Source organism: Pinus tabuliformis, chromosome 8 (assembly GCF_031772625.1).
Source record: "Pinus tabuliformis cultivar Carrire ecotype Pingquan chromosome 8, CPIR1, whole genome shotgun sequence".
In the NCBI taxonomy this organism is placed as follows: domain Eukaryota; kingdom Viridiplantae; phylum Streptophyta; class Pinopsida; order Pinales; family Pinaceae; genus Pinus; species Pinus tabuliformis.
Genome location: NC_142294.1, coordinates 215,907,947 through 215,925,245, shown reverse-complemented (window position 1 = coordinate 215,925,245; position 17,299 = coordinate 215,907,947). Strand labels below are relative to the sequence as shown.

At 36.4% G+C, this 17,299-nt stretch overlaps 1 pseudogene; it reads right to left on the bottom strand.

Annotated features, from left to right (window-relative positions):
• Window positions 1-15,249: 15,249 nt before the first annotated feature.
• Window positions 15,250-16,020, bottom strand: LOC149234913 (isopentenyl-diphosphate Delta-isomerase I pseudogene; annotated as a pseudogene).
• Window positions 16,021-17,299: the final 1,279 nt, after the last annotated feature.

Here is a 17,299-nt window from a genome sequence, read left to right as displayed (position 1 = left end):
GGTATTCCTACATGTCTGTCCCTACAAGAGAATATAGAAACCTGAGTTTATCATCCAATCTTTGAGGGCCATAAATATTCGTGACCAGGTAGGTATCCCTGTCTCCTACAGGCTAAATAACCACTAATAAATCATTTCTAGATGCCTCAGCATTTATTATGCCAATTTTTTGGGGGTTCCAGAGAGTGAGTATGCCCCCTGATGTATTCTCTATTTTGACTTCTAGAAATTCAAATTTACTGAGCCATTCGCTATGTATTTGTCTTAACTTTTGAATGGAACATTTTGTTTCTTGGATAAAGATTATATATGGATCTGCTTGTTTCATTCTCTTGTTGAGCATTCTTTGTTTTCTTTTACTACCTAGACCCCTGATATTCCAAGTTGTAAATTTCATAATTAAAGATTTGTAAAGGAGTAGCTAGCTAGATCTTTCATCTTACCCGAATCTATCATTATCTTTCCACATTCCATCAATAGTTCATTCTGCTTCTTCCTGCCTCTTTTCTTTCTTGGGTTTCTAGGTGCTAGTCCTGGTGTAACTTTCATTGTTTTCACACCATCGTTGCCCTGCCTGTCAATGTTTTTTCCCTTCTCCAACCCCTTAGCCTTAGTTTTCCATAAAAACAACTGTTGTATTCTATTGATCTCTTCCTGAGGTAACAATTTTACCCCTTCCGTGGTTCCTTGAATCAAGAACCCTTCCAGATCTAGGTGTTCCCTATCAAGAATCTCCTGTAGCTCGTGGTCCTCCAATTCCATCTCACTCTGGGACATTTCCTGGTCCATTTCTAGATCTACCTCACTTAACATAGTCTCTTTCTGTTTCTCAATATTTTGTGTATGTTCACAGTCATCTTCTTTCTCCTTCTCCCCAGGACTTTCTCCCATTGCTTGATCTCCCTTTGTTATCTCTTCATCCTCTTCAATAACTTGGAACTTGTTCTGGTTGGCCTGTTGCCCTTCACTTTGATGTTGCTTTGGTCCTGTTTTTCCACCTTTTCCTCTATGTACCACTTTGTAAAAGCTATCAGAGTCTTTCATTGTACTAGCTTTGTTTTTGTTCTCTACTTTACTGAGAAGGCAGTCTCTGAATAGGTGCCCATGTTCATGACATCTTCGACATCTGAACGGGATATGCTCATAGTCTACTGTTTGCACCCATTCTTTATCAAAAACCTCCAAAATAACCTTGTCCGGAAGAGCTCCGGATAGATCCATTTCCACACATATCCTTGCAAAGGAATTATATTTTTCCCTTCTTGTGGCTTCAGAAGCTTTGACAAAACACCCTAATTTATTGCCTATGGCAGCCAACGATTCAGTTTGCCAATAATCAAGAAGTAGAGAATAGAGTCTTACCCAGACCGAGACCGAAGTAAAAGTATCACACTCCAGGACAAAATTCATCATCCATGGCCACATATATAGGCCTGTTGTTGCATAGAAATAGGGTCCTCCTTCGAACACTCTATCTTTATCTTCAATATTCGTGAAGACCACCGTGAAGAATCCCTTTGACCCAAGATGTAGGTCAATACTTCCTTTCGGTTTCCAGTGGTATTTAATCCACGTCTGTAAATCTTTTTCAGTGGGCCATAATCCCATGAATTTACAGGTAATAACATAAGTCCGCATGTGCTCCTTGTGTGCTTGCAGAGCCAAATCATTTAATACTACTTTGGGTGTGATCTCAGTTTTGGGTTTACAAGGTCCCTTCTGTCTTTTGTCTTTTGTTCCCTATTTTTTGTCTTCTTCCTCCTCGTCTTTTGCACTATTATTCTCCCTTGTTTTGGTGCCGCCTGTTTCCTCTTCCATATCGCTGTTTCCTCCCTCAACAATACCTCTTGCATTTTCCAGAGGTTTCTTACCCCTTCTGGCCATGGCCTCCTTGTAGGAGGGAGTGGGGCTCCCTCCTCTACATCCTTCCATGGCGATCAACCCCTGCAACACTCTGGAACCCTAGTTGTTCGCCCGCCGCCTCTTCGCCTCCCTTTGAGCCATAGTCTTTTCTAGGTGAAACTGTATATACTTTATATTACTTATTTTATATAAATTTTTGTTTATTACTTTATATATAGATATATATGTATATATATATATATATATACACACACACACACACACACATATATATATATATATATATATATATATATATATATAATTTTAGATGTTATTGGATTTTTAAACTCGAATTTTATCACTTTAATGATATTAAAAATGAAGAATAATTTTTAATATATATTTGTATTCCATTTAAATTTCAAAATATTTATCATATTATTAATTTTCTCGATATTTTAATTTAGTAAAAAAATAAAATGATTTTAATGTTTTTTTAAATATCCAAAAATTTCAAAGAATTTCAAAATAATATCTTATTTTAAACAGGGTTTCAAAATATAATTATAGATCAAAGACATTGTATTTTAATTATAAAAAAAGGTCATAAATCAAATTTTAAAATTTCAATTTTTTTTATTGGAAATGGTAAACCTAATTTAATGTATATGATTTAAACATATTAAGATTTGGAATTGTTAGAGTGTAAATTTCTTCCAATTAATGTTATAATGCTATCACTATGACTTTATAGGGATATTGACTAAATTTGTTATTTAATATTATTTTTCTATTTAATATATAGACTAATCTTGACTTAGGTTAAATTTAAATAAAATGTATGAAAAATAAAAATTTGTGATTTAGATTAAATCAATTTTGTTTATTTGGATAAAAATTATTCAATCAACTATAGATATTTCCATAACATCAGTGACCGAAATAAATATTCACATAATCTGTTATTTATCATTTTAAATTAATTTCAATACTTGTGCTTGTTAAACTCATAAGGAAAAAAAAAAATAGAAACTAACCTCAACCTAAACTTAAGTTTAATTTAAACAAATCACTTAAATTTAAATTTTAGAATTTAAGTTAAACTACTCTAAGTGTGGAAACTTAGACAAGTCTCACTAGCACAACCGGTTGAGGATGAGCTTCCTGTCAGGCTAGGCAGTAACTCTCCAAAGGCAGAAAAACTGATTCGTTTGATTATTCCATAGGTAGGTTATTGTTATATACATTAGGAGTGATTGTTCAGTTCATCTTTCGATGACTGTTCACATTCCTGATTTATTTATTTACAAATTCCCCAATCATGAAGATTAGGTGTCAACATTCCCCCCCTTAATCTGAAGGGATGTTGGTGAGTCCAAGCATCATTCTGAATCGTTCAAGCTTTTCCTTTCCAAGTGCTTTGGTGAAGATGTCTGCAATTTGCTCATTTGTGGAACAATGACGAAGATGGATTGTTTTAGCCTCAACATGATGTCGAATAAGATGATATTTAGTATTGATATGCTTTGTTCGATCATGGAACTTTGGATTCTTGGCCAACTTTATTGCAGAGGTGTTATCAATCATGAGTTGAGTTGATTGTACTTGTTTTACCTGCAATCTTCAAGAATTTTCCTGAGCCACACAATTTCTTTCGTTACTTCAGCTGCTGCCACGTATTCTGCTTCTGTTGTGGAATCTGTTGGAACTGATTGTTTGCGTGATCTCCAGGAGACAGCTCCTGATCCAAGACTCATAGCATATCCTGAAGTAGATACCCTAGTTTCTTTGTCTCCATCGAAGTCTGAATGAGAGTATCCAATCAAGCTAAAGTCGTCCACCTATGTATACTTGATTCCAAGGTCTTGAGTTCCCTTCAAGTACCTTAGAACTCTTTTTGTAGCAGACCAATGTCCCTCACAAGGCTTTTGCATGAACCTGGAGAGGATTCCAACAGTAAATGAAATTTCTGGTCTGGTAGTAGTGAGGTAGATGAGACTTCCTACAAGCTGTCTATACTTTGTTGCATCCTCAAATTCCTTTCCTTCAATAGATGTGAGTTTTAAGTTTTGTTCCATTGGAGTAGAAAGAGGATTGCACTCTGTCATGCCAAATCTGTTTAACAAATCTCCAATGTATTTCTTTTGTGAAAGAAATATGGATTTTGGATGTTGGGTTACTTCAATGCCAAGATATTAATGAACATAGCCCAAATCAAGCATTTCAAAACTTTTCCCCAATTCCTTCTTTATGGATGCAATGTAGCTTTCATTGTTCCCTGTCATCAAAAGATCATCTACATATACCATAAGATGCACAATTGTTTTGCCAACTTTCTTGACAAATAAAGTTGCATCATCAAGATCAAAATGATTGAAGTTGAGTTTCAGAAGATGCTCAGTTAGTTTTTCATACCAGGCTCGCGGTGCTTGTTTGAGGCCATACAAGGACTTCACAAGTTTGCATACTTTATGTTCATGTCCTTTCATAGCAAATCCTTCAGGCTGGGACATAAAAAAATTCTCTTTTAGATCTCCATTCAAGAATGTAGTTTTTACATCCATTTGATGGACTTTCCAACCGTTCTGAGCTGCTAGTGCAAAGAGTGTCCGGATGGTGGCCCATTTTGCTGCGGGGGCAAAAGTTTCCTCATAATCGACCCCTTCCTTCTGCGCAAAACCTTTTGCCACAAGCCTAGCTTTGTGCTTGCCAAGTGAGCCATCAGCTTTGTACTTGTTCTTGTAGACCCACTTGCAGCCAATCGGTTTGGTTCCAAATGGAGGATCAACCAGCTTCCAAGTTCCATTATTTATGAGGGAATCATACTCCTTTTGCATCGCTTCTTTCCATTCATCATGAGAAGCAGCTTCTTTGAAGGAATTTGGTTCAAAATCTATAGACAAGTTCAATTCACAATTATAAGTAACATCCATATCAATAGGTGAATTAGAGTCATCTACATCACCTCCATTTTGTCGGTTTGAATTTCTGGTTCCTGTTTTTCCAATTTCATCAGGATGAACACTTTCAAGTGTCTTTGTCAGCCACTTTGGGGGACCTTTCTGAGATGGTCCAGGCTGCTCTGTTGATTGAGTTGGGACTGAATCAAGATTGAGTCTCCCAATTCTATCGATTACATCACTTAAAGCATCATCCGTTGTTGGAGTTTCATGCAGACGAGATTGTTCTTCAGAAGAACATTCCACATGTTGATCTAGTATAGGAATTCCCCCCTTCAAGATGTGGAATCTGATTATCAAATTCTTGAAATGATTTTGTTTTTGCAAATCTATCCAAGCGATCAAGTTGCCGCTCAACAACATTGTCAGATTTGGATGATTCAAGAAAAATGACATCTCTAGATACAACAAACTTTTTATTTACCTCATCATAGAGGCGGTATGCTTTAGAGGTGTTTGAATACCCCAGGAAGATACACTTACGACTTCTAGCACCAAGTTTGTTTCTATGTACCTTTGTTATCAAAGCATAATAGGTGGAACCAAAGATCCTGAGATGTTTTACCGAAGGAACATGTCCATACCACAATTCATAAGGAGTCTTGTTTCTTATAGCATTAGATGGACATCTATTCTTTATAAATGCAGCACATAGAACAACATCAGCCCAAAACATTATCTTTACATTTTTGAAGAAAAGCATGGATCGTACCATATTCAAGATTGTTCTATTCATTCTTTCAGCTACACCATTCTGTTGGGGATTATAAGGCACAGTTGTTTGATGTTTGATCCCATGATGGCGAAGATAGTTTTCAAATTCATTTGATGTATATTCTTTTCCATTATCAGTGCAAATAGACCCAATATGAGATTGTGCATCATTTTCAATCCATTTATGAAAATTCTTGAATGTTTGAAAAGCATCAGATTTTTTCTTCAACAAATAAACCCAACACATTCTGGTGTAATCATCAATAAATGTCATGATATATTTATTTCCATTTACAGAAGGAACAGGCATTGGACCACATAAATCTGAATGAATGAGTTCAAGCTTCCTATCTGCTCTTGAATGTGAATCATGAAAACACTGTTTGCTATGCTTTCCTAGAATGCAAGCATCACATTGCTTATGTTTCCTAGGAATTGTAGGCAAACCAGCAACACCATTTTTCTTCAATAAGCGGAGACTGTCATAGTTTAAATGTCCAAATCTAGCATGCCATAATAAACTTGATGGAAGTGTACCTTCTTCATGATGAGAAATATATGAGAAATGATGTGCATGAGCAGAGGTTCCTTGCAGTTTGAGAAGCCTTTCTTCTTCTATTCCCCTCATGACCAGTGAGTGGTCAGATGCTTTTCTTACCTCAAGCTTTCCATCAAACATATGAATGGAGTGACATTGCTGGCGGATGTGGACCAAGGACAGCAAGTTTCTCTTGAGCTGTGGGAGATATAGAACATGATCCAGAAGAAAGTCTGGAAGACCAAGCAGTTTAAGCCTGATTGTGCCAAGCCCTGATGGCTTGATTTTTGACTGATCTGCAAAGTATACTGCTCCATCAACATTGTCAGTGAAATCTTCAAAAAAATCTTTTCTATGAGTCATATGACAGGTTGCTCCTAAATCAAGCAACCAATCATTTTTCGAAGAAGCAAGTGAAGCATTAAACAAATCTTCATTTACTCAAAAGTTACATTGTGCCTCAATATAGTGAGTGGATTCAGGTGCTTTACCTTTGTTTGTATCATCAATTTTACCTTTCTGCTGGTTTCTTTTCTGCTCAGTTTTGTCCCATGGTAGCTTGCATGTAGAAGCATCATGTGATCCATTTCGTTTGCAGCGAATGCAATGCAGATCTGCCTTTTCTCCTTGAGAATGTCTGCCCCCCCTGCCTCTGAAATATCTTCCTCTTCCTCTTCGTCCACCTCTTCCTCTTGTAGAGTCTTGAGCAGGATGCTTTTCTTTACGAGCAAGGCACACAGTCTCTTCAGAAGATTCAGGGGTTGTCTTCTTTCCGAAAGCTTTTTCTCTTTCAGCAAACTTTTTCACAAGAGAGTCAAAGGTTATATCTTTAAGATTTCCATTTGCTTGCAATGACTCAAGATACTTGGAGTAAGTAGGATAAAGTGGCTTGAGAAAAGCAATATGAGGAATATCCAATTCAACCTTAGTGGATTTGATATCATGCATTATAGACTTTACTTCATATGCAAGAGCAAGAGGATCATTATTTTGCAGTTCAAGAGTGAAGAGTTTAATCATGAGTTGGACTACTTCAAGTGTAGAATGTGAGTCATAGAGTTCTTTCAGCTTTTGTACAGCTTCAAAGGTAGTTGAATATGATGAAATATGGCGACTCACCTCTTCATTTACAGATGTTGCGATTAATGCATAAGCTTTGTTGTTCTTGTTTTCCCAAATGACAAGTTCTTTCTCTGAGGTAGGCTACACTGGGTCATTGTCTCCTTCTCCGACACACACTCCTTTCCACAACTCATTGAAGATGAGGGTGTGTTTTATCGTCTGGGACCATTCAGGATAGTTTTCCTTGCCAGTGAGAACTATTCCTACCATAGAGATGATTGAATGCATTCTGTAAAAAAACTTCTGTTGATAGAAAAAAATACTTCTGCTGATATACAGTGAAATTGTACTCAAAAGGGCAAAAAGATTTCAAATACTTTTATGTACTGTTTCTTCAAATCCCTCCAAGGATCCTCATATAATATATCCACCATATTCCATTCTACAAAAACACATTCAAATATCTACAAACTATTCAATATATATATATGCTGGTCAATATATATATCATTCAAGCCACAGTTCAATGGGACAACGTTAATATTCAAACAGCGACCAAAACGCATTCAAAACTCAAATGTTGTGTCAAACATCAACAAGGCATATACAAGCGGTTGAATACCAAACATTATGGAAACGTATACCACTCGTCCGGATGGTCCCAATAGTTCTCTGACAGGAGCTTTCAGGCCTTCGAATCGCTATAACCTCTGATGGACTGAATCGCTATGTGCCTCTGCCTTGCGGTGAATCGAACTCGGGGCATTTTGAGTGGAGTTTCAACTTGCTGCTACCAATGGTCTCCGAGGACAAGCTGCTTTCGGATCTCTATAAAAACTTTCACCCCTTATCTAAATCCAACGGTGCCAAGGTTATCTCTACTAGTGGATATGCTATAGATACAGACGGTCTACCAACGCATGTGGATGGGATCTCGTGGATATTTTACATGACGTTCCCATACTTGGAGTCCATAGTTAACACAACATTACAACAGGCATTGGAGGCCGATATCACCCAATCTATAGGCTTGCTCAGACTTCATTTTCACTAGTGTTTTCTGTAACTATGTAGATATTTAGCTTCGAAGCGGTCACTAGGGTCTGCAAGAACAAGAAATGTCCCGCTTGCTGTAGGTTCTATCAACAAAACCTGGAAATCCAACCGACTCAACAGATAAAGGAAGATCCAGTCGCCTTGGAGAGCACTGAAGAAGAAATCGACACAGGGTTTACAGCTCTGAATTGCAAAGCAAAACGGGCCTGACAAACCTCCAGCGCAGGACCTAAGGTTAACGCTGCTCCAGGTATCAGAATAGGGAATCAATTCATGCAATGGAGGCAGTAGGTGCAAGTCAAGGAATTTCAGGGTATTTCAAAAAAAACTTAATGCACAGGACAATGCTTTTCAGGACAGCGCTGAATAGTGGAGGGCAGTGGGGCATCTACCATGTCAGGAGCAGCTAATTTTATGGAGGAGATGCTCAACTATATGGAGAGCAGACAGGGAGTTACAATAGCTAAAAAAAAAACTTGGCTCTGATACCATGTCAGGCTAGGCAGTAACTCTCTAAAGGCAGAAAAACTGATTCGTCTGATTATTCCATAGGTAGGTTATTGTTATATGCATTAGGAGTGATTGTTCAGTTCATCTTCCGATGACTGTTCACATTCCTGATTTATTTATTTATAAATTCCCCAATCATGAAGATTAGGTTTCAACACTTCCTTATCAAGGCAACCAAGAATTGAACCTCACGAAAGTTAATAAACCCGTTTTAGAGAGGGGAAATTTAAATTTTAGAATTTAAGTTAAACTAATGACTGTGGAAACTTAGTCAAATCTTACTAGCACAACCCGTTGAAGATGAGCTTCTTTAAAAAGGTGACCAAAAATTAAACCTCACGAAGATTATTAAACCCATTTTAGAGAAAAGAAATCATCTAAAATTCAGTTAACTTTTAAAACTAGACCTAGATAAACACAAATGACTTGAAAAAAAAATTACTTTTAAAACTTACACTTTTAACCTAACATCAAACATAAAAACAACTTTAACTTAAACATTAAGGATTAAATTCAAACCAATAATATTTTTTATTATTTAAATTTGAATGACTTTGTTGACTTACAAATACGGCCCATCAAAATAGTTATATGTGTGTACTCTAAACCTATTTAGATTTGAACTTTTTCCAGTTTGATTTCTCCTCGTGTACCTTAAAGTGTGGCCCTGTTTGCAGGAGTAGCCTAACGATGCGGAGGAATTGTCCAGTTTCGGGTGCCGCCCGGAAAAACCTCCGGCTTCGGCCACCAGAAAATTCCTCCGCCCTCCGCCACCCAACACGATTTCCGCCCAGCTCCGCCACTGCGAGCTCCGCACCTTCCGCATTAACTGCGTCTGACAGGAGGACCGATTTCCATCGTTGTCTGCCGCCCGTGAGTTAATTCCCATTTCAATTTGAATTTTCCACGCGCTGCTCTTGACCAATTCGGCTTGGCACTCCGCAGCTCCCTCCCCTGTAGCTCCCTCCCCTGCAGTTCACCAGTTCACCAGAACACTCCAAAAACTCACAGAACAGGCTCGACTCGCGCTGCAGCTCGTTAGACTACTCCTTTAATAAGCGGTACCTTTGAATTTCGACAGTCTTTCTATTAGAGTGAGTAAAGTGCCCTTTTCCCTGTGTTTAATTTCTCGAATTTTCTATAGTGTATATCGCTCGAATTTTTGTTGTTGCAATTATATTTATGCGGTTTATTTCATGCAATTTTCTTTCAGTGTAGTTCACTTGCATAGAAATCGAAACCTAGAAAACAATATTAATGGTAGGATCAAAAGACAGTCCCGCATACAATCCAACACGGTGATTGCAACATTTGTGGAAGTTCAGAGGAAGAGGCGGAGCAGGTTTCAGGATACGATGATGGTTACAGAACTCTGTCAATTGCCAATACAGTTTAACACTGAAACAAAATGAAATGACACTTGCAGACGAGATATTGAGATAAAAGGAAGCCATAACCTTGGTTACCAAAATTCTGTCCCCGTTGAACCCATATAATAATTGCAATCGATTCATTAATTTACAAAATACATCCATAATTTACAATTTATATGCCGACGGTTAGACGGCCATGTTGCTGCAGCACCAGCAGGTGATCGATCCCTCCCGATTCCTCTCTCTTGCGACCGAATTGAATCGTATTTCAATTTTTTTCAACTGGCGTATTTATTGGCCAGCTCTCAACAATAGAATCTGGACTTAACATAAAAATTCATCAAAATGATGAAATCTGAAACTTGCATGCATCAACTTCTAGAAAGATTTGGTGTATTGGCCTTGCATATTGGAGGCCATCCCAATGAGCTTCAAGGCTTGCTAGAGTGTTTATCGCTACCACCAAACCTCATTTTAACAAGAATTCCCTTTAAATTCATAATATTATTCTAGTTCTGCCTGCTGCTTCATCTCCTCATCTTACTTTGAATATTTACCATTCTGCATAGAATAGTAACCCAAAAAATTGAGAAGCCTTTGTCTCAAATGTGAATACAAAACCCTACAAGAAAACGACAATCTTCAAAAAGCTTACCAGCTACAATTGAAGTTATATAAAACCTAAAAAATAGAAATATTCATATTATAGGCTATATTTAGTAGGCTAGATCTAGTTACTGTTATGTTTTCACCCATAGTTTTGGTCACAAGATATCTAAATGTCTTTGAGAAACTTAGGTTCTGTTATAAACCGCTAACTGTTTAAAGAAAACCTTTCTCCTTTCGCAAGACATTCGTTTTACCTTAATTTTTTAGGAAAACAAATCCAAATGTCGCAAAGTCTCCTTAACAGCCAAAAAATTATACCTATAAACAAGAACTTGAACAGATAAATACCTTAAAGTTATCACTCAACTTAACAAAGCCCTTTTTGAGGCAATATTTTTCTATTTAATTATCATACTCGTGATTTGTAAATGTAGTGTTCAAGTTATGTTAAATCACAAAACCTTTGAAATTCATTTCTTTGGGATTCAAATTGCATTTCTTTCTTGAGAATCAAATAATCATCAGCAATTTGGCACATTTCCGTTTCTGTGAGGACAAATGCATTATTTCCATTATAACTATAGTAATCAAGGCTCAAGGATATAAGTGGTTGTTGGTCAAAATTTTCCCTCTGGCCAGGAGGGCCAACAAAATGAAATCATGTGTTCAAAAAGCATATAAAATACAGTATACCCTTTCAGAAAACCTAGCTGTAATAGTGCAGAAACATCTCGGAGCCCAGCCCGCTGGCTTTCTTTGATCCACCCATAGCCAGAAATTCCAGGAACAGTCGACTTATATTGGATTAATGATAACTACAAGAAACTAGCCACTGTCGCCTTGTTTGATTCCTCTCACTTAGAAAGAAGTTAGTGCATGTTAACTTCAGGTGCTTATTCCTAGATGATCTAAGGGGTCAATTACAATTAACTAATGTTTACTATTTAGTAGTAAAGCTGCACTTCTGTGTAAAAATACGAGAGTAAATTGTGTGGGCTGCTAGCTTAAAAATGTTGAAAGTACACAGAAAACAACTCAAAAAATACCTAGCTGGGCATGCAAACCAATGCAAAACTATGCTGAAAACTATTAATTGCCATGTAAAACAGAGTTGAACAACAAACTGTTCACTATGTTTATGTAGGAAATAACTAATTAAATGTTGATTTTGTATTTTAAATGTTTTCCTGTGCATGCAATTGAGAAAGAGGTACAAGTCTTTTTTCTTTCTGCAGTAAGTATGGAAAACTAGCAAGTTTTTTTTTGACAGGAAACTGAAGAAAATGAATGAAAATCAACTGATCTATTGATCTATATACCTAAGAATGCACAAATATCCTTGCCTCTAGTCAGAGATCTCGTTGTATTTTCATGACTTCATCAAGCTGATTTTGCCTTGATGGAATAGTATATGTAGCATAGTAGATTGTTATGTTATTTTGAACATGCCCTCTTCATGATTTGTTGATATTCACTGAACGATGTTCTATCATTTTATGCTTGTGATAAAGTGTTAACTGTCCTATTGCCCAAATCAACGTCGGTTGTTATCTTTTAGTTGTGTGTTCGGTGAAAGTGTGTATTTTGATCTTGTGTGCTCGTGTTTATATATGTGTTGATGTTCCTGGTCACATATAGTTTATGGTCTGCTAGGATAATGATGGTGTTGATTAATTTTAAAAATTTTAACGTGGATGTTCTTTTTTTTTTAGCTTGTTCTACAGTTCTGCTTCCAACAATGATTTTCCATGCATTGAACCTCAATGTGGAAGACATAAATTGTCAGCCAAGCACACAATGTGGTATTTTTCCAAGCATGCAATTCTCATCCAAGCACACAATGTGGTGTTTTGCCAAGCACACAATGTTTATCTATACAAATATTTTTTGTTGTAAAACGCATCATGGAAGTGATGGTCATGGTTGAAGGCTTGTATTTTATCTAGTCCATGGTTTTCCGACTTCCAGTTGTACAGCAAGTGATAAAGCTATGATAGATTAATTTACCTTTTGTATAGGCATCATTACATGAAATGATGCTCTGGAAGCACAAGGGAAGTATTATTCAATATTGTGGCAGTTTCCACGGTCTTGAGGAAACAGTTCTAGCATTTTGTAATAAATTGAATATAATGAAATCCATTGCAGTGAATTTTTTGTTAGAAATCTATTATATTTCTAAACTTTTGATGTTCAACTCCACTCCATTTGGTAATCAATAAAATACAAGTTTAGGAGTTCTTTGATGGAACCTCAGAAAAAGGCACTATTGTGAGTAATTTGCATCTGTCTGGAAATCAAATTGTTGAGACGATTGCAGGATTGGGATTATGTAGATTCTGCTACTCTCTGTTGTAGGTCTCACTATGTCATCTTGTCCTCTGCATCATTCCTCATAATTTCTAAAACCACTCACTCCACATTCACACTGAAGCTTGTGCAGGGAGTTCTTGTCTGAGCTACATTTCTCAACATCAATTACCTCAACTTGAGCTCCATGGTTCTCTTGTCCCTCTTCAAAATCACCATGCTACAATCTAGCATCCAGTGCTTCTAACCACCTAATAAATTCTTCACCAATATTTCTCCCATCTTGTGCTCATTCTGCCATTCCTCCCTCAACTGAATTTGCAGGGCTTCAGTAACGGATTTGCACACTATTGACTGTATACTCTAGAGTGCAAGAGCCAAGGTTTAGTTGGTAATAGATTTAATTCATTTTGGATGGGAATATTCAATAGATTCACCTCACTCAAGAAGTTAGAAAAAAAACTGGAATTTCACATAAAATTTTGACAAGAAAAGTCTTCTCTTTCAAGAGAGCTATGTTCTAAAATTGTGAGAAATATCGTGAGCCACTGAATGACTTAGTAATTATGCACTCTGGTAACCTATGCCAGTGCCAGATAGCTAATAGCAGAAAAACACACAAAGAGTAAAAATCTGGAGAAAGTAAGCATGCTATTTAATTGAACAGTCACTGAACAAGAGACTTTCATTGTCTGTAAAGTTATGAACACGAACTCTCACATATTTGGAGCTATACTTTACAGTCTGTCACAGTAGCTAAAGTTGCAATTTATTTGTCAATTTTTACCTCTTGGCGTAATTACATTATGTAGTGCCATGGGAAAATGAGAAAATATTAGGTACCAGATTCAAAGGAAGTTAACTTGGTTTCAATAAGACCTTCATACTCCAAAATATAAAAAAGTAGATCTAGCAAGGATGGGTCTTGCAACATGCAACAGATGATTCCAATAACTTGTTTGACTATGTTCTGAAAATGTCACCTTGTTTACTTTGGAGTTGAGAAACTAATGGACAATCTGTGCTGAAGATATTTATGTCCAACATGTACATTTGTATCTTAAATATGGCTGAGATATCTTGGTAAAATCCCAAGGATTGCACCTCTGCAACCTATCCAATTTATTACATGCCTAATTCTGTGTTTCTTAAAAGTCCATATCTTGATACTTGTGTCCAATTCAGTTACTATCACTTCTCACTACTCACCAATCCCATTTAATTTGAAATTTATTAATTTGTTAACCTCATTTTTCCACCTTTTCTCATCTTTCTATCAGCTAAGCGTGCACATGACTTGAGTAGAATACTTATTATGACTTTAGAATATGAAATTCAGAAGATGTGTGCTAGGAACCATTTTTCCTAGTCCTTACAGCAACCAAAAGCCTATACTTTGGCTTATGATGCTCTCAAAGCATGAAATCGAAGAGTAAATATTCTATTGCCTATTATTTGAATTGAGTAATGGTTAACTAACCTTCCTGCAACGTGAATTTCCTCATATCTTTCAAGATTCAAAGCTCTGCTCAATCAATGTATAAGGAATGTATATCCAAGAAGTTTTGCTGCAAGGGTATTCACAAATAGAATTTTACATGGGCATTGCAGAACATCATGAGATGTCATCACCATGGAGGTTCATACAATTTAGTGCTGTTGGAATTTCCCTAAAGGATGTTACTTGTGCATTTAACGTGTATGATTTAAAATAGTATATAAATCATATTGTTAGTACATTGATTATTAATCAACTATTTATAATGTTGATTACTAATCAATGTACTAACAATTCATCAACATTGTTTCGCATGTCAACAACACCATAAATATGGAAATCAAAGTTGTCAGAAAGGAAGACAAAGAGATACAGAATCAACAACACAAACATGACACTAGAAAGAAAGGTATGTTTGAAAGCATAAAGGAGGCAAGAAGAAAACAAAAGATTGCAAGCTCAAAGGCTTACAAAGATCAAGGGGCATTAGAAAAATGCTAGCAGGAAAATACAGTTACATAACAAGAAACAAAGGTAACAATATAGGCATATAAATATTGACTCGAGAGTATGGTTGCTTGTGACATAATATGCATGCTATTTTCAAACCAATGAAAATAAAGGATAGAAATAAAAATAGACATTAAGTCATGTTGAATATCCCACAGGCTGTTATATGTGTACATTTCGCCTTAACTGAAATATGCCATTATTGTGGAATAGATTTCAAATCCTGGAGTCTACAAAAAAGGATTTGGGTGCTTCGCAACCATTCTAAGTCAATTTATGTATGGTTTTCATATCAACTGCCTCTGCTAGAGTGACATTTTCATCTTTATTCCACCAATCAAACAAGAAGTTGTCGATAGCCAGACAGAACCAAGGCGAAAGCTTAATTCCATCTTCACCAGCATCTGCTTTCCTTATGAGCTCCTTCAACTGCTCTTTGCTTACGTACTTAACATCAATAACCTCTTCTGGATTGGGATGCATGGCAACATCCCGAACAATGAAAACAAGGTAATCCACTGCAATAAAACACACAGATCAAAAAGATCTATTTTATTTGACATTTTAAAACTGCTCTGAAACACATACAGTCATGGTAGAAACACGCAATATATAGAAATGTTGTTTACTCTGCAGAACCCAACACTTGATCCAAAAATTGAAAATCTGAAATCATCACGTACATTCATGCTCCCCCCACTTTCCATCAGAAGGAGCCTTATAAAGTATGCGACCAAGTGGCACAAACTGATCGACTGGAACATCTTCTGCAGCAATGCCTAGTTCATCATACAACTTCCTTTGGGCTGCATTTTTGACCCCTAGACACCAATGAAAAATATAAATTGCTTCAGTTGGGCACTGTAGACGGTAAAAAATGGAATCATAACAAAAATATTGATGCCCAGCAACTAGAAGTGAAAACAAGGATTAAAAAATGCCTAAACTGTTCTCCTCAATGAGCTCAGACTCCCTGTAGAGAGGATAGCTGCAGCAGGTATTTGTCCATACCAAAGGGAATGTCACCTTTGTTGAAAAACATTACTGGAAATAAATGGCCAGTGGTCTACCAGTAAGTAAGGTGGACGTTTCAAGTAGAATATCAAATGAAACATGCTTGCAGCACTACTTTATTTGAATCAACATGAGACTCAGTTTCATTTCTAACTAGGGAAAAACTCTGCACAACGTGAATATTTCCACTCAAACTTTGAAGTGTAAAAACCCTTGCTTTACATAGAAAGATGAAATTGCAAGTCCTCTGTAGGTTCCAATTCACCACAGAATATGGATCATAATTGTTGCCTTACGCCTAGTTACATCTTTCCCACTTGAAAGAATGAGCTTTTTTTCAATGCTTGAGTGAACTTTTATTTACACTATCTAAAAGAGTCTAAACTTAGACATCTACATTATAAACCTGGATCTAAATATTAAGAAGCCTATCCCAAATTTAATTGAGGAAAGTTCAATTAAGTGATTAGTGGGTGGCAAACCAGTAATCATAATATTTTTCCAGTAAAGTCAGATGACTTTTAGAACAACACGGTGCCATAGGTGGATGTTCCACTTTCAAGGAATTGAGATATAACAAGTACATATATCCAAAGACACCTTCCAGCAAAAATAAGCAGTTGACCCGTCAAAGATAGGAACTAAAACTGATAATTAATTGTGCAACAACAATTATCCCTTCAGACTGAACTGTAGATATAGCATTGAGAGAGCCATAACAACTGAATGGATCAAATTACAACTAGCTCAGGCACTATTCCCTTCCATGTTATGTGCATTTGTTTGATAAAAATAACATAATGTAAATTCATGTTATCTCTCCAAAATGCCCTTTTTGAAAATTCACTGAATCTCCTCCCTCTTTCTACAAGCTCCCTGTGGTAAAATCCCTTCGGTAGAGTTTAACATTCTGTTGGAGACCATTTTCACAATCATGTGCAAACACAAATTGTTCAAGCTGTGCATGATTACAATAAAATATGAGAAGTTCAAAATTAAAATACCAAAACTTGGACAGATACATAGTGATGAAGAGAGATCAACCAAATTCAAGATCAAATTAACATAGTTGCAATTTGAGTCTAAAAAGTTTGTAAAGTTGCACACCCATTTGAAACATTATGAACAGTCCCATTTATTTTTTTTGCAAATGTCCCAAATATATCTCTAGTCATAGCGATCAATTTTCTCATACATTGGAGAACGAGGATTATAGTCATCAATGGCTAGTTCAAACTTTTGACACTTTCAGATTCGTAGAATGGCCGACTCATTTACTACCATCCCTTAAAACTGTTAT